Raw genomic sequence first — 22,230 nt, 5'->3', positions numbered from 1 at the left:
GAAAGTGTAGGTCTCCGATTTGTTGGAGTGAAGTGGGGGATAGACAGATTACGGGTCCGGAGATTATACAAGAAACTACCGAGAAGATCATCCAAATTCAACAACGGTTGAAAACCGCCCAAAGTCGACAAAAGAGCTACGCTGACATTAAAAGAAAAGATATAGAATTTGAAATTGGAGAGATGGTCATGCTTAAAGTTGCACCTTGGAAAGGCGTTGTTCGATTTGGTAAACGAGGGAAATTAAATCCAAGGTATATTGGACCATTCAAGATTATTGATCGTGTCGGACCAGTAGCTTACCGACTTGAGTTACCTCAACAACTCGCGGCTGTACATAACACTTTCCACGTCTCGAATTTGAAGAAATGTTTTGCTAAAGAAGATCTCACTATTCCGTTAGATGAAATCCAAATCAATGAAAAACTCCAATTCATCGAAGAACCCGTCGAAATAATGGATCGTGAGGTTAAAAGACTTAAGCAAAACAAGATACCAATTGTTAAGGTTCGATGGAATGCTCGTAGAGGACCCGAGTTCACCTGGGAGCGTGAAGATCAGATGAAGAAGAAATACCCGCATCTATTTCCAGAAGATTCGTCAACACCTTCAACAGCTTAAAATTTCGGGACGAAATTTAGTTAACGGGTAGGTACTGTAGTGACCCGAACTTTTCCATGTTTATATATATTAATTGAGATTGATATTTACATGATTAAATGTTTCCAACATGTTAAGCAATCAAACTTGTTAAGACTTGATTAATTGAAATATGTTTCATATAGACAATTGACCACCCAAGTTGACCGGCGATTCACGAACGTTAAAACTTGTAAAAACGACTTGACGATATATATATGGATATACATATGGTTAACATGAGATTATGATAAGTAAGTATCTCCATAAGTATAATAACAATGAGTTATATACATATAAACAAGACTACTAACTTAAGGATTTCGAAACGAGACATATATGTAACGATTATCGTTGTAACGACATTTAAATGTATATATATCATATTAAGATATATTAATATATCATAATATCATGATAATATGATAATTTAACATCTCATTAGATATAATAAACAATGGGTTAACAACATTAATTGAGATCGTTAACTTAAAGGTTTCAAAACAACACTTACATGTAACGACTAACGATGACTTAACGACTCCGTTAAAATGTATATACATGTAGTGTATTTAGATGTATTAAAATACTTTTGGAAGACTTCAAGACATATATCAAAACACTCATACTTAACGAAAATGGTTACAGTTACTTTCCCATTCTTTTCTTTCATCAAGAATTCTAGTCGTATTCTTACCCGTATTATACACAGCTTCAAAACGTACTTACTATGGGTATATACCAATAGGAACTAGCATGGGATTCCACTCTTGATTATGTCATGTATGACTAATCAATTTTAACTTCTACCATGAGCTAGTCAACTAACTAGAACTCCTTTTAACCCCACTCACCACTCACCAATTAACACTCATCATTCACTCCATTTCACTTCCAAATCTCTTTCTAATTCTCTCTCAACACACCCACACTATTATGAACGTATTTTTCCAGTAGTTAATCATCATCTTCATCAAAAATCACTTCAAGAATCAAGCTATAATCATCATAGGAAGAACACTTCAAGAATACTTCAAAAATCCCTTCAAGTTTACTAATTTACTTCCAAGCTTTCTAATCCATTCCAAGTAATCATCTAAGATCAAGAAACCTTTGTTATATACAGTAGGTTATCTTTCTTATTCAAGGTAATATTCATATTCAAACTTTGATTCAATTTCTATAACTATAAACTATCTTAATTCGAGTAAAAATCTTACTTGAACTTGTTTTTGTGTCATGATCCTACTTCAAGAACTTTCAAGCCATCCAAGATCCTTTGAAGCTAGATCATTTCTTGTCACTTCCAGTAGGTTTACCTACTAAACTTGAGGTAGTAATGATGTTCATAACATCATTCGATTCATATATATAAAACTATCTTATTCGAAGGTTTAAACTCATAATCACTAGAACATAGTTTAGTTAATTCTAAACTTGTTCGCAAACAAAAGTTAATCCTTCTAACTTGACTTTTAAAATTAACTAAACACATGTTCTATATCTATATGATATGCTAACTTAATGATTTAAAACCTAGAAACACGAAAAACACCGTAAAACCGGATTTACGCCGTCGTAGTAACACCGCGGGCTGTTTTGGGTTAGTTAATTAAAAACTATGATAAACTTTGATTTAAAAGTTGTTATTCTGAGAAAATGATTTTTATTATGAACATGAAACTATATCCAAAAATTATGGTTAAACTCAAAGTGGAAGTATGTTTTCTAAAATGGTCATCTAGACGTCGTTCTTTCGACTGAAATGACTACCTTTACAAAAACGACTTGTAACTTATTTTTCTGACTATAAACCTATACTTTTTCTGTTTAGATTCATAAAATAGAGTTCAATATGAAATCATAGCAATTTGATTCACTCAAAACGGATTTAAAATGAAGAAGTTATGGGTAAAACAAGATTGGATAATTTTTCTCATTTTAGCTACGTGAAAGTTGATAACAAATCTATTCCAACCATAACTTAATCAACTTGTATTGTATATTATGTAATCTTGAGATACCATAGACACGTATACAATGTTTCGACCTATCATGTCGACCCATCTATATAATATATTTTGGAACAACCATAGACACTCTATATGCAGTAATGTGGGAGTTAGCTATACAGGGTTGAGGTTGATTCCAAAATAATATATATAGTTTGAGTTGTGATCAATACTGAGATACGTATACACTGGGTCGTGGATTGATTCAAGATAATATTTATCGATTTATTTCTGTACATCTAACTGTGGACAACTAGTTGTAGGTTACTAACGAGGACAGCTGACTTAATAAACTTAAAACATCAAAATATATTAAAAGTGTTGTAAATATATTTTGAACATACTTTAATATACATGTATATATTGTTATAGGTTCGTGAATCAACAGTGGCCAAGTCTTACTTCTCGACGAAGTAAAAATCTGTGAAAGTGAGTTATAGTCCCACTTTTAAAATCTAATATTTTTGGGATGAGAATACATGCAGGTTTTATAAATGATTTACAAAATAGACACAAGTACGTGAAACTACATTCTATGGTTGAATTATCGAAATCGAATATGCCCCTTTTTATTAAGTCTGGTAATCTAAGAATTAGGGAACAGACACCCTAATTGACGCGAATCATAAAGATAGATCTATTGGGCTTAACAAACCCCATCCAAAGTACCGGATGCTTTAGTACTTCGAAATTTATATCATATCCGAAGGGTGTCCCGGAATGATGGGGATATTCTTATATATGCATCTTGTTAATGTCGGTTACCAGGTGTTCACCATATGAATGATTTTTATCTCTATGTATGGGATGTGTATTGAAATATGAAATCTTGTGGTCTATTGTTACGATTTGATATATATAGGTTAAACCTATAACTCACCAACTTTTTTTGTTGACGTTTAAAGCATGTTTATTCTCAGGTGAATATTAAGAGCTTCCGCTGTTGCATACTAAAATAAGGACAAGATTTGGAGTCCATGTTTGTATGATATTGTGTAAAAACTGCATTCAAGAAACTGATTTCGATGTAACATATTTGTATTGTAAACCATTATGTAATGGTCGTGTGTAAACAGGATATTTTAGATTATCATTATTTGATAATCTACGTAAAGCTTTTTAAACCTTTATTTATGAAATAAAGGTCATGGTTTGTTTTAAAAATGAATGCAGTCTTTGAAAAACGTCTCATATAGAGGTCAAAACCTCGCAACGAAATCAATTAATATGGAACGTTTTTAATCAATAAGAACGGGACATTTCACCTACAACTAGTTGTCCACAGTTAGATGTACAGAAATAAATCGATAAATATTATCTTGAATCAATCCACGACCCAGTGTATACGTATCTCAGTATTGATCACAACTCAAACTATATATATTTTGGAATCAACCTCAACCCTGTATAGCTAACTCCAACATTCACATATAGAGTGTCTATGGTTGTTCTAAATATATATAGATGTGTCGACATGATAGGTCGAAACATTGTATACGTGTCTATGGTATCTCAAGATTACATAATATACAATACAAGTTGATTAAGTTATGGTTGGAATAGATTTGTTACCAATTTTCACGTAGCTAAAATGAGAAAAATTATCCAATCTTGTTTTACCCATAACTTCTTCATTTTAAATCCGTTTTGAGTGAATCAAATTGCTATGGTTTCATATTGAACTCTATTTTATGAATCTAAACAGAAAAAGTATAGGTTTATTGTCAGAAAAATAAGTTACAAGTCGTTTTTGTAAAGGTAGTCATTTCAGTCGAAAGAACGACGTCTAGATGACCATTTTAGAAAACATACTTCCACTTTGAGTTTAACCATAATTTTTGGATATAGTTTTATGTTCATAATAAAAATCATTTTCTCAGAATAACAACTTTTAAACCAAAGTTTATCATAGTTTTTAATTAACTAACCCAAAACAGCCCGCGGTGTTACTACGACGGTGTAAATCCGGTTTTACGGTGTTTTTCGTATTTCCAGGTTTTAAATCATTAAGTTAGCATATCATATAGATATAGAACATGTGTGTAGTTAATTTTAAAAGTCAAGTTAGAAGGATTAACTTTTGTTTGCGAACAAGTTTAGAATTAACTAAACTATGTTCTAGTGATTACGAGTTTAAACCTTCGAATAAGATAGTTTTATATATATGAATTGAATGATGTTATGAACATCATTACTACCTCAAGTTTAGTAGGTAAACCTATTGGAAGTAACAAGAAATTATCTAGCTTCAAAGGATCTTGGATGGCTTGAAAGTTCTTGAAGTAGGATCATGACACAAAAACAAGTTCAAGTAAGATTTTTACTCGAATTAAGATAGTTTATAGTTATAGAAATTGAATCAAAGTTTGAATATGAATATTACCTTGAATAAGAAAGATAACCTACGGTATATAACAAAGGTTTCTTGATCTTAGATGATTACTTGGAATGGATTAGAAAGCTTGGAAGTAAATTAGTAAACTTGAAGGGATTTTTGAAGTGTTCTTGAAGTGTTCTTCCTATGATGATTATAGCTTGATTCTTGAAGTGATTTTTGATGAAGATGATGATTAATTACTGTAAAAATACGTTCATAATAGTGTGTGTGTGTTGAGAGAGAATTAGAAAGAGAATTGGAAGTGAAATGGAGTGAATGATGACTGGTAATTGGTGAGTGGTGAGTGGGGTTAAAAGGAGTTCTAGTTAGTTGACTAGCTCATGGTAGAATTTAAAATTGATTAGTCATACAATACATAATCAAGAGTGGAATCCCATGAAAGTTCCTATTGGTATATACTCATAGTAAGTACGTTTTGAAGCTGTGTATAATACGGGTAAGAATACGACTAGAATTCTTGATGAAAGAAAAGAATGGAAAAGTAACTGTAACCATTTTCGTTAAGTATGAGTGTTTTGATTTATGTATTGAAGTCTTCCAAAAGTATTTTAATACATCTAAATACACTACATTTATATACATTTTAACTGAGTCGTTAAGTCATCGTTAGTCGTTACATGTAAGTGTTGTTTTGAAACCTTTAAGTTAACGATCTCAATTAATGTTGTTAACCCATTGTTTATTATATCTAATGAGATGTTAAATTATTATATTATCATGATATTATGATATATTAATATATCTTAATATGATATATATACATTTAAATGTCGTTACAACGATAATCGTTACATATATGTCTCGTTTCGAAATCCTTAAGTTAGTAGTCTTGTTTATATGTATATAACTCATTGTTAATATACTTATGGAGATACTTAATTATAATAATATCATGTTAACCATATGTATATCCATATATATATCGTCATGTCATTTTTACAAGTTTTAACGTTCGTGAATCGCCGGTTAACTTGGGTGGTCAATTGTCTATATGAAACATATTTCAATTAATCAAGTCTTAACAAGTTTGATTGCTTAACATGTTGGAAACATTTAATCATGTAAATATCAATCTCAATTAATATATATAAACATGGAAAAGTTCGGGTCACTATAGTACCTACCCGTTAAATAAATTTCGTCCCGAAATTTTAAGCTGTTGAAGGTGTTGACGAATCTTCTGGAAATAGATGCGGGTATTTCTTCTTCATCTGATCTTCACGCTCCAAGGTGAACTCGGGTCCTCTACGAGCATTTCATCGAACCTTAACAATTGGTATCTTGTTTTGCTTAAGTCTTTTAACCTCACGATCCATTATTTCGACGGGTTCTTCGATGAATTGGAGTTTTTCGTTGATTTGGATTTCATCTAACGGAATAGTGAGATCTTCTTTAGCAAAACATTTCTTCAAATTCGAGACGTGGAAAGTGTTATGTACAGCCGCGAGTTGTTGAGGTAACTCAAGTCGGTAAGCTACTGGTCCGACACGATCAATAATCTTGAATGGTCCAATATACCTTGGATTTAATTTCCCTCGTTTACCAAATCCAACAACGCCTTTCCAAGGTGCAACTTTAAGCATGACCATCTCTCCAATTTCAAATTCTATATCTTTTCTTTTAGTGTCAGCGTAGCTCTTTTGTCGACTTTGGGCGGTTTTCAACCGTTGTTGAATTTGGATGATCTTCTCGGTAGTTTCTTGTATAATCTCCGGACCCGTAATCTGTCTATCCCCCACTTCACTCCAACAAATCGGAGACCTGCACTTTCTACCATAAAGTGCTTCAAACGGCGCCATCTCAATGCTTGAATGGTAGCTGTTGTTGTAGGAAAATTCTGCTAATGGTAGATGTCGATCCCAACTGTTTCCGAAATCAATAACACATGCTCGTAGCATGTCTTCAAGCGTTTGTATCGTCCTTTCGCTCTGCCCATCAGTTTGTGGATGATAGGCAGTACTCATGTCTAGACGAGTTCCTAATGCTTGCTGTAATGTCTGCCAGAATCTTGAAATAAATCTGCCATCCCTATCAGAGATAATAGAGATTGGTATTCCATGTCTGGAGACGACTTCCTTCAAATACAGTCGTGCTAACTTCTCCATCTTGTCATCTTCTCTTATTGGCAGGAAATGTGCTGATTTGGTGAGACGATCAACTATTACCCAAATAGTATCAAAACCACTTGCAGTCCTTGGCAATTTAGTGATGAAATCCATGGTAATGTTTTCCCATTTCCATTCTGGGATTTTGGGTTGTTGAAGTAGACCTGATGGTTTCTGATGCTCAGCTTTGACCTTAGAACAAGTCAAACATTCTCCTACGTATTTAGCAACATCGGCTTTCATACCCAGCCACCAAAAATATTTCCTGAGATCCTTGTACATCTTCCCCGTTCCAGGATGTATTGAGTATCTGGTTTTATGAGCTTCTCTAAGTACCATTTCTCTCATATCTCCAAATTTTGGTACCCAAATCCTTTCAGCCCTATACCGAGTTCCGTCTTCCCGAATATTAAGATGTTTCTCCGATCCTTTGGGTATTTCATCCTTTAAATTTCCCTCTTTTAAAACTCCATGTTGCGCCTCCTTTATTTGAGTAGTAAGGTTATTATGAATCATTATATTCATAGATTTTACTCGAATGGGTTCTCTGTCCTTCCTGCTCAAGGCATCGGCTACCACATTTGCCTTCCCCGGGTGGTAACGAATCTCAAAGTCGTAATCATTCAATAATTCAATCCACCTACGCTGCCTCATATTCAGTTGTTTCTGATTAAATATGTGTTGAAGACTTTTGTGGTCGGTATATATAATACTTTTGACCCCATATAAGTAGTGCCTCCAAGTCTTTAATGCAAAAACAACCGCGCCTAATTCCAAATCATGCGTCGTATAATTTTGTTCGTGAATCTTCAATTGTCTAGACGCATAAGCAATCACCTTCATTCGTTGCATTAATACACAACCGAGACCTTGCTTTGATGCGTCACAATAAATCACAAAATCATCATTCCCTTCAGGCAATGACAATACAGGTGCCGTAGTTAGCTTTTTCTTCAATAACTGAAACGCTTTCTCTTGTTCATCATTCCATTCAAATTTCTTCCCTTTATGCGTTAATGCAGTCAAGGGTTTTGCTATTCTGGAAAAGTCTTGGATGAACCTTCTGTAGTAACCAGCTAGTCCTAAAAACTGGCGTATGTGTTTCGGAGTTTTCGGGGTTTCTCACTTTTCAACAGTTTCTATCTTTGCCGAATCCACCTTAATACCTTCTTTGTTCACTATGTGACCGAGGAATTGAACTTCTTCCAACCAAAATGCACACTTTGAAAACTTAGCGTACAATTCTTCCTTCCTCAATACTTCTAACACCTTTCTCAAATGTTCACCGTGTTCTTGGTCATTCTTTGAGTAAATAAGTATGTCATCAATGAAAACAATGACAAACTTGTCAAGGTATGGTCCACACACTCAGTTCATAAGGTCCATGAACACAGCTGGTGTATTAGTTAAACCAAACGGCATGACCATAAACTCGTAATGACCTTAACGTGTTCTGAAAGCAGTCTTTGGAATATCATCTTCTTTCACCCGCATTTGATGATACCTGGAACGTAAGTCACTCTTTGAATAAACAGACGAGCCTTGTAGTTGATCAAATAAGTCGTCGATTCTCTGTAGTGGGTAGCGGTTCTTGATGGTAAGTTTGTTCAACTCTCGGTAGTCGATACACAACCTGAATGTACCATCTTTCTTCTTGACAAACAAAACAGGAGCTCCCCACGGTGATGTGCTTGGTCGAATGAAACCACGCTCTAAAAGTTCTTGTAATTGGCTTTGCAGTTCTTTCATCTCGCTGGGTGCGAGTCTGTAAGGAGCACGAGCTATTGGTGCAGCTCCTGGTACAAGATCTATTTGAAATTCAACGGATCGCTGTGGGGGTAATCCCGGTAATTCTTTCGGAAATACATCGGGAAATTCTTTTGCAATGGGAACATCATTGATGCTCTTTTCTTCAGTTTGTACTTTCTCAACGTGTGCTAGAACAGCATAGCAACCTTTTCTTATTAGTTTTTGTGACTTCAAATTACTAATAATGTGTAGCTTCGTGTTGCCCTTTTCTCCGTACACCATTAAGGGTTTTCCTTTTTCTCGTATAATGTGAATTGTATTTTTGTAACAAACGATCTCTACTTTCACTTCTTTCAACCAGTCCATACCGATTATCACATCAAAACTCCCTAACTCTACTGGTATCAAATCAATCTTAAATGTTTCGCTAACCAGTTTAATTTCTCGATTCCGACATATATTATCTGCTGAAAATTAATTTACCATTTGCTAATTCGAGTAAAAATTTACTATCCAAAGGCATCAATGGACAACTTAATTTAGCACAAAAATCTCTACTCATATAGCTTATATCCGCACCCGAATCAAATAAAACGTAAGCAGATTTATTGTCAATAAGAAACATACCCGTAACAAGCTCCCGGTCTTCCTGTGCCTCTGCCGCATTAATATTGAAAACTCTTTCGTGGCCTTGTCTATTCGTGTTCTCCTGGTTAGGGCAATTTCTAATAATGTGGCCCGGTTTTCCACATTTATAACAAACTACATTGGCATAACTTGCTCCGACACTACTTGCTCCGCCATTACTCATTCCGACACCATTTGTTCCTTTCGTTCTATTAACCCCTGGTCCATAGACCTCACACTTCGCCGCGCTATGACCATTTCTTTTACACTTGTTGCAAAATTTGGTTTAGAACCCCGAGTGATACTTTTCACACCTTTGGCATAGCTGCTTCTGATTGTTGTTGTTGTTGCAGTTATTATTGTTGTTGGGATGATTGTTGTAGTTGCTGCTGTTGTTGTTGTTGTTGTTGTTGGGCCGTTTGTTGTAGTTGCGATTGATGTTGCGATTGTTGGGATAATTGTTGCGATTATTGTTGTAATTGCTGTTGTTGTTGTATTGGTGATTCTTATCACCGTTTTCCTCCCACTTTTTTTTGACTTGCTTCACATTGGCCTCTTCAGCAGTCTGTTCTTTAATTCTTTCTTCAATCTGGTTCACTAGTTTGTGAGCCATTCTACATGCCTGTTGTATGGAGGCGGGCTCGTGTGAACTTATATCTTCTTGGATTCTCTCCGGTAATCCATTCACAAACGCGTCGATCTTCTCTTCCTCATCTTCGAATGCTCCCGGACACAATAGGCACAATTCTGTGAATCGTCTTTCATACGTGGTAATATCAAATCCTTGGGTTCGTAACCCTCTAAGTTATGTCTTGAGCTTATTAACCTCAGTTCTGGGACGGTACTTCTCGTTCATCAAGTGCTTGAATGCTGACCACGGTAGTGCGTACGCATCATCTTGTCCCACTTGCTCTAGATAGGTATTCCACCATGTTAACGCAGAACCTGTGAAGGTATGCGTAGCATACTTCACTTTGTCCTCTTCAGTGCACTTACTTATGGCAAACACCGATTCGACCTTCTCGGTCCACCGTTTCAATCCAATCGGTCCTTCGGTTCCATAAAATTCCAAAGGTTTGCAGGCAGTGAATTCTTTGTAGGTGCATCCTACACGATTTCCTGTACTGCCAGATCCAAGGTTATTGTTGGTATGTAGCGCAGCCTGTACTGCGGCTATGTTTGAAGCTAGAAAAGTACGAAATTCCTCTTCATTCATATTCACGGTGTGTCGAGTAGTCGGTGCCATTTCCTTCAAAATAGTCAAATGGAACAAGTTAATCATACAGAATATTAAGAGTAGTTAATAGTATTTCGTAGCATAATATGAACTCATTTATAAAAGCTTTTTCTTCATATTAGCGTTTTATAAGTTTAAATTCGGGTAGTACCTACCCGTTAAGTTCATACTTAGTAGCTAATATACAATTCAACTACTACAATTCTATATGAAAAACTGATTGTAATAATATTTCGCGTTCAAACTTTTATACAATATTTTACAAACTTACAATACCGCTTATTTTACATAAAGCATGAAATATAGCACACAATAACTTTGATACAAGATAGTTGTGAAGATAATTCTAGCTAGTACACAAGTCGTTCAGCAAAGGCAATAAAATCACGTAATTCATACGTCCAGAAACAAGTCATGCATTCTGGTTTTACTAGGACTACTTCCCATCCTTGGTCTTGTGGAACATAACCGTTATGGCCGTTGATAAGACAACGTGTTGTAACGTCGTCAAAGGGACGAGGGTTACGTAATGACCAACAGTCTCGTAACAACCTAAAAACCTCATTTCTTACCCCAATTACCGAATCCGTCACTTGTGGGAACGTTTTGTTTAATAGTTGTAGCCCGATGTTCTTGTTCTCACTTTGGTGAGAAGCGAACATTACTAACCCGTAAGCATAACATGCTTCTTTATGTTGCATGTTAGTCGCTTTTTATAAATCACGAAGTCCTATATTCGGATATACTGAGTCAAAATAATTTCTTAACCCGTTGCGTAAAATAGCATTTGGGTTCCCCGCAATATATGCGTCAAAGTAAACACATCGTAACTTATGGATTTCCCAATGTGATATCCCCCATCTTTCAAACGAAAGCCTTTTATAAACTAAGGCATTCTTGGAACGTTCTTCGAATGTCTTACAAACTGATCTCGCCTTAAATAGTTGTGCCGAGGAATTCTGACCGACTCTAGACAAGATTTCATCAATCATGTCTCCGGGTAGGTCTCTTAAAATATTGGGTTATCTATCCATTTTGTGTTTTTATACTGTAAAATAGACAAGAGTTAGATTCATAAAAAAAATACTTATTAATACAAGCAATTTTTACATATATCATAAAGCATAAGCACACTATATTACATATATTACACCACACGAATACAACTATCTTATTCCGACTCGCTCGTTTCTTCTTGTTCGGTTTTGGTTCGTTTTGCCAAGTTTCTAGGGATATATGATGTTCCCCTAATACGAGCCGTCGTTGTCCACATTGGTTTAGAAAAACCTGGTGGTTTAGAGGTTCCCGGGTCATTGTTACAACTTAAGGACTTCGGGGGTTGACGATACATATAAAGTTCATCGGGGTTGGAATTAGATTTCTCTATTTTTATGCCCTTTCCCTTATTATTTTCTTTTGCCTTTTTAAATTCAGTTGGGGTAATTTCTATAACATCATCGGAATTCTCATCGGAATCCGATTCATCGGAGAATTGGTAATCCTCCCAATATTTTGCTTCCTTGGCGGAAACACCATTGACCATAATTAACCTTGGTCGGTTGGTTGAGGATTCTCTTTTACTTAACCATTTTATTATTTCCCCCACCGGTTCTATTTCTTCTTCCGGTTTCGATTCTTCTTCCGGTTCCGATTCTTCTTCCGGTTCCGACTCTTCTTCCGGTTCCGACTCTTCTTCCGGTTCCTCTTCGGGAACTTGTGAATCAGTCCACGAATCATTCCAATTTACATTTGACTCTTCATTATTATTAGGTGAGTCAATGGGACTTGTTCTAGAGGTAGACATCTATCACATAATATCAAACACGTTAAGAGATTAATATATCACATAATATTCATATGTTAAAATATATAGTTTCCAACAAAAATGTTAAGCAATCATTTTTAAAGAAAATACGATCGAAGTCCAGACTCACTAATGCATCCTAAAAAACTCGATAAGACACACTAATGCAAATTTTCTGGTTCTCCAAGACCAACGCTCGGATACCAACTGAAATGTCCTGTTCTTATTGATTAAAAACGTTCCATATTAATTGATTTCGTTGCGAGGTTTTGACCTCTATATGAGATGTTTTTCAAAGACTGCATTCATTTTTAAAACAAACCATAATCTTTATTTCATAAATAAAGGTTTAAAAAGCTTTACGTAGATTATCAAATAATGATAATCTAAAATATCCTGTTTACACACGACCATTACATAATGGTTTACAATACAAATATGTTACATCGAAATCAGTTTCTTGAATGCAGTTTTTACACAATATCATACAAACATGGACTCCAAATCTTGTCCTTATTTTAGTATGCAACAGCGGAAGCTCTTAGTATTCACCTGAGAATAAACATGCTTTAAACGTCAACAAAAATGTTGGTGAGTTATAGGTTTAACCTATATATATCAAATCGTAACAATAGACCACAAGATTTCATATTTCAATACACATCACATACATAGAGATAAAAATCATTCATATGGTGAACACCTGGTAACCGACATTAACAAGATGCATATATATAAGAATATCCCCATCATTCCGGGACACCCTTCGGATATGATATAAATTTCAAAGTACTAAAGCATCCGGTACTTTGGATGGGGTTTGTTAGGCCCAATAGATCTATCTTTAGGATTCGCGTCAATTAGGGTGTCTGTTCCCTAATTCTTAGATTACCAGACTTAATAAAAAGGGGCATATTCGATTTCGATAATTCAACCATAGAATGTAGTTTCACGTACTTGTGTCTATTTTGTAAATCATTTATAAAACCTGCATGTATTCTCATCCCAAAAATATTAGATTTTAAAAGTGGGACTATAACTCACTTTCACAGATTTTTACTTCGTCGGGAAGTAAGACTTGGCCACTGGTTGATTCACGAACCTATAACAATATATACATATATATCAAAGTATGTTCAAAATATATTTACAACACTTTTAATATATTTTGATGTTTTAAGTTTATTAAGTCAGCTGTCCTCATTAGTAACCTACAACTAGTTGTCCACAGTTAGATGTACAGAAATAAATCGATAAATATTATCTTGAATCAATCCACGACCCAGTGTATACGTATCTCAGTATTGATCACAACTCAAACTATATATATTTTGGAATCAACCTCAACCCTGTATAGCTAACTCCAACATTCACATATAGAGTGTCTATGGTTGTTCTGAAATATATATAGATGTGTCGACATGATAGGTCGAAACTGATGGAATTTGACAATCTTTTAAAGAAACATGTTCTACATTTTAACAAGTTCATAAAACCCATTTCATGAAGATAAAGTAAGCGGAAGCATGCATAGATCATGTTATATTCTAACCATTTTAAAAGACAAATTCCATAAATATATCAAGTCTTGAATAATATGCTTACATACAACAAGTGGGTTTAGAGTTTTACCTCCACAAAAGTTTGAAGGTTGTGGTTCTTAATGGATGAAGATGAAGATGAAGATGTTGATGAACTAGCCTCTTACTTGAAGCCTCAAGTTAGTGATACCCACAAGCAACCAATAATCAACACCACCTTATGTATGGTTAGGATTTTAAACACCAAAATAACTAGCAAAAATCAAATGAAGAAGCTTTCTTCTTCCTCCTAAAATTTGGCCAAGAAAGGGACAAAGGGAGAGATTTTTGCTTGTTCAAAATGGTAGTTCAAAATGTGTGTGTGTAAGAGTGCAAGTTCAATGCATGTAGGTAGAGTGTATTAAAAACCACAAAAGCAAGCATGGGGTAGCTTTCTTGGAGTCCCAAAACCGCCACCCCTTCATCATTTAATTTTTTATTTTTTTTGCTTTTCTCCATTTATTTAAACATCTAATTTACATGCACATGCAAGTTTTATTTAAATACTTGCACATAATTTTTTTTTTTTATCTTTATAACCACTTATAAAGTTACTTGCACATTTATATATAATTTCATAAACCAATTTATAAAATTATAACACACATATAAGTTTAATCATATAAATAATTAAACTTGCACTCATAATTATCCAAATAATTATTTCAAGCATTTTATCTTTAGAAAACCAATTTCTAAAGTCTAAGTGTCAAGTATTTATTTTAAAGATCCACTCATTAAAATAAATACATAAAAGTGTTGACGGCTTGTTATTTGGGTATGACCCGACTTGGATCATAACATCTTAGCCACGTTAGTTTAATATGTCTCTCGGGCATACATAGTACCTTCAATCTCCCACTTGCACGAGAAACATAAGAAATTAATGCGAGTGATGGATACCACCTAACGACCGTCCATCACCCCCAATATGTTATGACTTAGTGCCATTCAATAACATCATTCCTTTCGAGTTCCCATTTCGAAAATGATTAGGTGAATCTTTCAATATATCCTTTTGTCCTAGATGTCATGTTAAATCCAAGAGGTATAGAGTGATCACCCTCTTATAGATTTAACTTTGTCAGGCCTTAGACATCTGACTCTCAACGAATAAGAGGGACAAATTCCATCTTGACTACATACGTCCTAGACACTACACTTCGTACCATACCTGAAGCCTCCCTTATGAGCTACCTTCTTAGAATAGCGGAGGAAAGAATCAAGGCACGATATTCGGTGAATATCTGAACCCAATATGTATCTCAGGTCAAAGGATACAATGATATTCTCCTTTACTTAAGATTACATGTGATCAACCACAAAGGCTCCATACAGTAAATCTTGAGAGCGGGTCTTCCAATATTTGTGTCCCACAAATATCTATGAACCATGGTTGCAACCTTGCCCCACATTCACCATTTGAATGTTTAACCAATCCAAGTTCATAATAGTCTAGACCTCACACTTGTTCCCACAAATGTGATCAACTACGGAATTTAGAATAATTATTTATTCATGGATAAAATATGCAAAATTGGAACATAACTCAAAATTAGATTAATACCATAATTATATTAATGAGTTTGAACTAATTCGTTCCGCTACAATACATAAAATAGATCATTTCCAATCACTAGAATATCGAAGCCCTAATGCACAAACATGCCCCTCATGTTTTGGCCCATGTAAAAGCTTCGTGAGTGGATCCGCAACATTATGATCTGTGTGAACTTTGTGAATACATATCTTTCCTTTTTCAACTTCATCCCTAATGTAGTTGAATCTCCGCTCAATGTGACGAGTCTTTTGATGAGCACGAGGTTCTTTGATTTGAGCAATCACACCCTCGTTGTCACAAAAGATCTCAAGAGGGTCCTGAATGGAAGGGACCACTCCTAAGTCGTCGATGAATTTCTTCATCCATGCAGCTTCCTGAGCTGCCAGTAAGGCGGCAATGTACTCCGACTCTATAGTGGATAACGCAACAACATCCTGTTTTGAGCTCTTCCAAGAGACTGCACCACCATTTAACATGAAGACATAACCGGATTGTGATCGAGAGTCATCTCGATCAGTTTGGAAACTCGCGTCCACGTAACCTTTTACAGCGAGTTCCTCCTCACCAGACCCATATATTAGAAACATATCCTTAGTTCTCCTAAGGTATTTCAATATACTTTTAACAGCAATCCAATGACTGTTTCCTGGGTTATTCTGGTATCTACTTGTCAAGCTTAGAGCGCATGACACATCCGGTCTAGTACATATCATTGCATACATGATAGACCCAATAGCAGATGCGTATGGGACTTTATTCATTCTCTCTTGTTCATCTTTCGTGGTAGGACACTGAGATGAACTGAGAACGGTTCCTCTTTGAATAGGTACCAAACCTTTCTTAGAGTTTTCCATCTTGAACCTTTTCAAGATTTTATCAATGTATGTACTTTGACTTAAACCTATCAATCTCTTGGATCTATTCCTATAGATCCCTATCCCCAATATATATTGTGCTTCTCCAAGATCCTTAATGGAGAAGCAACTCTTTAGCAAAGTTTTGACTTCTTGCATTGTGGTAATATCATTCCCAAATAATAATATATCATCCACACATAGCACAAGGAACATAATAGAGCTCCCACTAGCTTTCTTGTATATACAAGCTTCATCACCATTTTTAATGAAGCCAAATTTCTTTACCTCCTCATTAAAATGATGATTCCACATTTTAGATGCTTGCTTCAATCCGTAGATTGATTTCTTTAACTTGCATACCCTTTTAGGATATTTCAGATCTACAAAACCTTCGGGCTGTACCATATAGACATCTTCCTCAAGATATCCATTTAGGAAAGCGGTTTTGACATCCATTTGCCATATTTCGTAATCATAATGAGCAGCAATGGCAAACAATATCCTAATAGACTTTAGCATTTCTACAGGCGAGAAAGTTTCATCATAGTCAACCCCTTGAGTTTGAGTGAAACCTTTTGCTACAAGTCTAGCTTTGTATGTATCCAAGTTTCCATGTATGTCGGTTTTCTTCTTGAAAAGCCATTTGCAATCAACTAGCTAGGAGGTTGCACAACAAGTTCCCAAACTTGGTTTTCATACATGGATTGCATCTCGGCGGTCATGGCTTCCTGCCATTTGTCTTTATCAATCCTTGATAAAGCATCTTCGTAGTTTGTTGGTTCATCCAAATCAACCGTATAGCAACCATCCACGAGAAAACCATATCTCTCAGGAGGATTACTAATCCTACTAGATCTACGAACGCTCGGTATACTTTGATCATCCACATGATCATTTTCAACATCCTCATGTTGAGTGCTAGTGTCAACCATTTGTGTATCATCGGCTTGATCTTGAACCTCTACAAGATCTATTTTCCTTTCACCATTACCTTCCATAAGGAATTTGGTTTCAAGGAATTCCGCCTTTCGAGCAATAAATACATTTTGCTCGGTTGGATCATAGAAATAGTATCCCATATCATCCTTGGGATATCCTATGAAAATACACTTTGTGGATCGAGCATGTAACTTATTAGCAACATGGCGCTTAGGATAAGCTTAACATCCCCATACTTTCAAGTATGATAGAGAAGGAGGTTTTCCAAACCACATCTCATGAGGAGTTCGTTCCACTTTCTTGGTTGGGGCCATATTTAAAATACGAGCCGCGGAGCTTAGACAATAACCCCAAAATGATAGAGGTAACGAGCTTCTTGCCATCATAGATCGAACCATATCCATTAGGGTTCGGTTCCTCCTTTCGGAAACTCCATTAAGTTGGGGTGTTCCGGGTGGAGTAAGTTGTGAGATGATTTCACAACTCCTAAGATGATCTTGGAAAGCATCGCTTAGGTATTCACCTCCTCTGTCGGTACGAAGTACCTTAATTGTCTTATTGAGTTGATTTTGTACTTCGTTTTGATATTCTTTTAATGCTTCAAACGTTTCGTCCTTGTGTCTTAATAAGTAGACATATCCGAAACGACTAAAGTCATCAATGAAAGTAACAAAGTATGTTTCACCATTCCTTGTCATGGGCTTAAAGGGTCCACACACATCCGAATGTATTAATCCCAATAAGTCTTTAGCCCTTTCATAGGTCCCTTTGAAAGGTGCTTTAGTCATCTTGCCTTGTAAACAAGACTCACATACATCAAACGAATCCATTTCATTTGATTTCAAAAGTCCATTCTTTTGAAGTGTATGCATTCGGTTCTTGTTTATGTGACCAAGGCGACAATGCCATAAGTAGGAATCACTCAAATCCCTTTTGAGTTTCTTGGTGCTAGTATGGTATATTGAGCTACTAGATGATGCATCATCATGAACCAATTCATAAATTCCATTTGAAGGCGAAGCCTTGAAATAGAATACATTATCTAAATAAACATGGATATCATCATTAACAAAATTAAGATTAAAACCACATTGTTTCAAACGGGAAACGGAAATAATGTTTCGACATAAATCGGGTGCATACAAAACATCTTTCAAAATAAGTTCCAAACCACTTGGAAGCTTTAACACAAAGTCTCCTTGAGCCTTCACTTGCACTCTGGCTCCATTACCCATGTAGAGACTTGATGTTCTCGTTTGCTTGCTACTTCTTTTGAACCCCTGCAATGAATTGCAAATGTGAGTTCCACATCCAGTGTCTAATACCCATGTATTAGAAGAAGTAATAGTAAGCTCTATATATACCATATATATATTACCTGAGGATTGCCCCGCATCCCTCTTTTCTTTCAACTCCTTAAGGTAGACCGGGCAGTTTCATTTCCATTGACCCATCTCACCGCAACCGAAGCACGGGTCTTCCTTGGGGTTTGCCTTTTCCGCAACCTTTTGCTTTTTATTCTTGTTCTTGGTTGGGGTAGCCATCTTTCCCTTTCCCTTGCCTTGATGGGCGGGTCCTTTTCTCTTATCCGCCTTAGGCTTAGAGGTGTTGTTACCTTTGGACCCACCATCATTTATCATTAGCACGGGTGAAGCCCTTTTACCCATGCTAGTTTCGGCCGTCCTTAACATGCCATGAAGCTCACCAATGGTCTTATCCATCCCATTCATATTGTAATTAATTACAAATTGGTCAAACCTCTTTGACAAGGAGTTTAGGATAAGATCGGTGGCTAGCTCATTGGATATGTTGAGATTGAGATGGTTAGCACGATCAATGAGGCTTTTCATTTTAAGGACATAAGATGAGATGGATTGGGTGTCATCCATACGACATGCATGTAGCGCTCGAACCGTTTCGAAGCGCTCGACACGTGCTTGTTGAAGGAACATCTCTTTCAATTGTGTAATCATGTCATATGCACTATGATGTTCGAAATCCTTTTGGAGTTCGGGTATCATAGTCCCAAGCATTAGGCAAGAGACTTGCACCGAATCGGCGCAATACTTGTCATAATAAGCCATGCCCTCTAGATCTTCCTCATCCGGTTGGTCGGGAATAGGGTCCTCCAACACATACGCTTTATCCTCTAGTTTGAGGACAATCCTAAGATTACGGAACCAATCCATAAAGTTCGTATGGTTGAGTTTGTCTTTCTCCAGGAGAGACCTTAACGATAGGTTGTTTAGGTTAAGTGGTGCATTTTGCATGTTGTTGTTGTTATTGGCGGCCATCTACAAAATTCAACAAAGTTCTTTTAAGTATCGATTTTAAATTTAATAAACAATACCCTTTTATTTTTAATTGTTTTATTAAATCTTAGAATCCAACGGTAAATCAAATTTCGGTTAGGTGACCTTTATCCCGTCATTTGATTTAGCTAGGTAGTCATTTATGTGACAATTGCAATCCTTTTGCAACTTCTAAGTTATGGGATCATTCAATCCTTTTGCATGGCATATTTATCCCATCAACGCCTATTTGTTCCTCATGCTTCGGTGACCCTAAGTTCATGATTCCTAAATCAAGTCGTCCTACTTGTGCAAACATGTAAAATTAACATACAAGTGGTTAGGTGACCTTTATCCCACAAGCATGCGAATTTTACCTTAACCATATTAGTTAGTTCATAATGGTTAGGTGACCTTTATCCCATTATGAGTTCCCTACTATGTTCAAGTGTTCCCACAAAAGGATGGCGTTTAACTTGTTTACCTTGTTTTAGTTAAGGGATTTTAAGTTTTCATAAATTCTAGTTTAAGAAAACATTTGCCATACACCAACATGCATTTGGTGTATAGTATATTATGAAAAACCAATATTCATGTCATATTAGTAAAGCCAATTACTTGATATAAACCATTTTATATGCATTGTTATTTATGTCCTTAATAACCATTTATTAGTGTCCTTTTCATGTTTCAATTATAACCAATTATAATGTCATTTTGCAAGTTGTAAATATGTGATAATCTTGTATCAACCAAGCATACAAACACAATAAACATGCAAAACAAACAAGTCCACAATCAAGCCAATTTGGTAGACATTTGTTTAGCCAAAACAAATGTCACCTTCTAAGGGTTATGACAAAGTAGGAGATTTAAAATCTCCCACTTAATCTTGCATCCAAATGCTTCCAACTTGTGTTCATCTTCATCATCTTCATTCTTCATTCTCTTTACAAAAAATATATCCTAATACATTTTTTCTAGAAAATGAAATTACAACCTAATCTATTTTACATACCAAACATAAAATAAATTACAAATGAATAAAATTACAAATTATTACAAACCAAATGAATGATTAATATTACAAACCATAAGAATGAATAAAACAACCACATGATACAACCATTCAAACACAAGGTCAAGGCTTGATTGTGAACCATAACATATAACAAAACTTGGCCAAACTTGAAGCTCCAAACCCATTTTGGAAGCCCTAAAATTCGGCCAAATGGAGAACCCACCCAAAATCCAAAAATTTTTACATTCTAGTTTCATGCATGTTACTAGATTGTAAGATTAGTGGATTTAAAGTAATAAACAAGAAGCATATTTCAAAGACCTTGGCTCTAGATACCATTGATGGAATTTGACAATCTTTTAAAGAAACATGTTCTACATTTTAACAAGTTCATAAAACCCATTTCATGAAGATAAAGTAAGCGGAAGCATGCATAGATCATGTTACATTCTAACCATTTTAAAAGACAAATTCCATAAATATATCAAGTCTTGAATAATATGCTTACATACAACAAGTGGGTTTAGAGTTTTACCTCCTCAAAAGTTTGATGGTTTTGGTTCTTAATGGATGAAGATGAAGATGAAGATGTTGATGAACTAGCCTCTTACTTGAAGCCTCAAGTTAGTGATACCCACAAGCAACCAATAATCAACACCACCTTATGTATGGTTAGGATTTTAAACACCAAAATAACTAGCAAAAATCAAATGAAGAAGCCTTCTTCTTCCTCCTAAAATTCGGCCAAGAAAGGGAGAGATTTTTGCTTGTTCAAAATGCTAGTTCAAAATGTGTGTGTGTAAGAGTGCAAGTTCAATGCATGTAGGTAGAGTGTATTAAAAACCACTTATAAAGTTACTTGCACATTTATATATAATTTCATAAACCAATTTATAAAATTATAACACACATATAAGTTTAATCATATAAATAATTAAACTTGCACTCATAATTATCCAAATAATTATTTCAAGCATTTTATCTTTAGAAATCAAATTTCTAAAGTCTAAGTGTCAAGTATTTATTTTAAAGATCCACTCATTAAAATAAATACATAAAAGTGTTGACGGCTTGTTATTTGGGTATGACCCGACTTGGATCATAACATCTTAGCCACATTAGTTTAATATGTCTCTCGGGCATACATAGTACCTTCAGAAACATTGTATACGTGTTTATGGTATCTCAAGATTACATAATATACAATACAAGTTGATTAAGTTATGGTTGGAATAGATTTGTTACCAATTTTCACGTAGCTAAAATGAGAAAAATTATCTAATCTTGTTTTACCCATAACTTCTTCATTTTAAATCCGTTTTGAGTGAATCAAATTGCTATGGTTTCATATTGAACTCTATTTTATGAATCTAAACAGAAAAAGTATAGGTTTATAGTCTGAAAAATAAGT

The sequence above is a fragment of the Rutidosis leptorrhynchoides genome, chromosome 10 (genome assembly GCF_046630445.1).
Source record: "Rutidosis leptorrhynchoides isolate AG116_Rl617_1_P2 chromosome 10, CSIRO_AGI_Rlap_v1, whole genome shotgun sequence".
Classification (NCBI taxonomy): domain Eukaryota; kingdom Viridiplantae; phylum Streptophyta; class Magnoliopsida; order Asterales; family Asteraceae; genus Rutidosis; species Rutidosis leptorrhynchoides.
The sequence above is the reverse complement of the archived record's forward strand: the minus strand, read 5'-3'. Positions refer to the sequence as shown.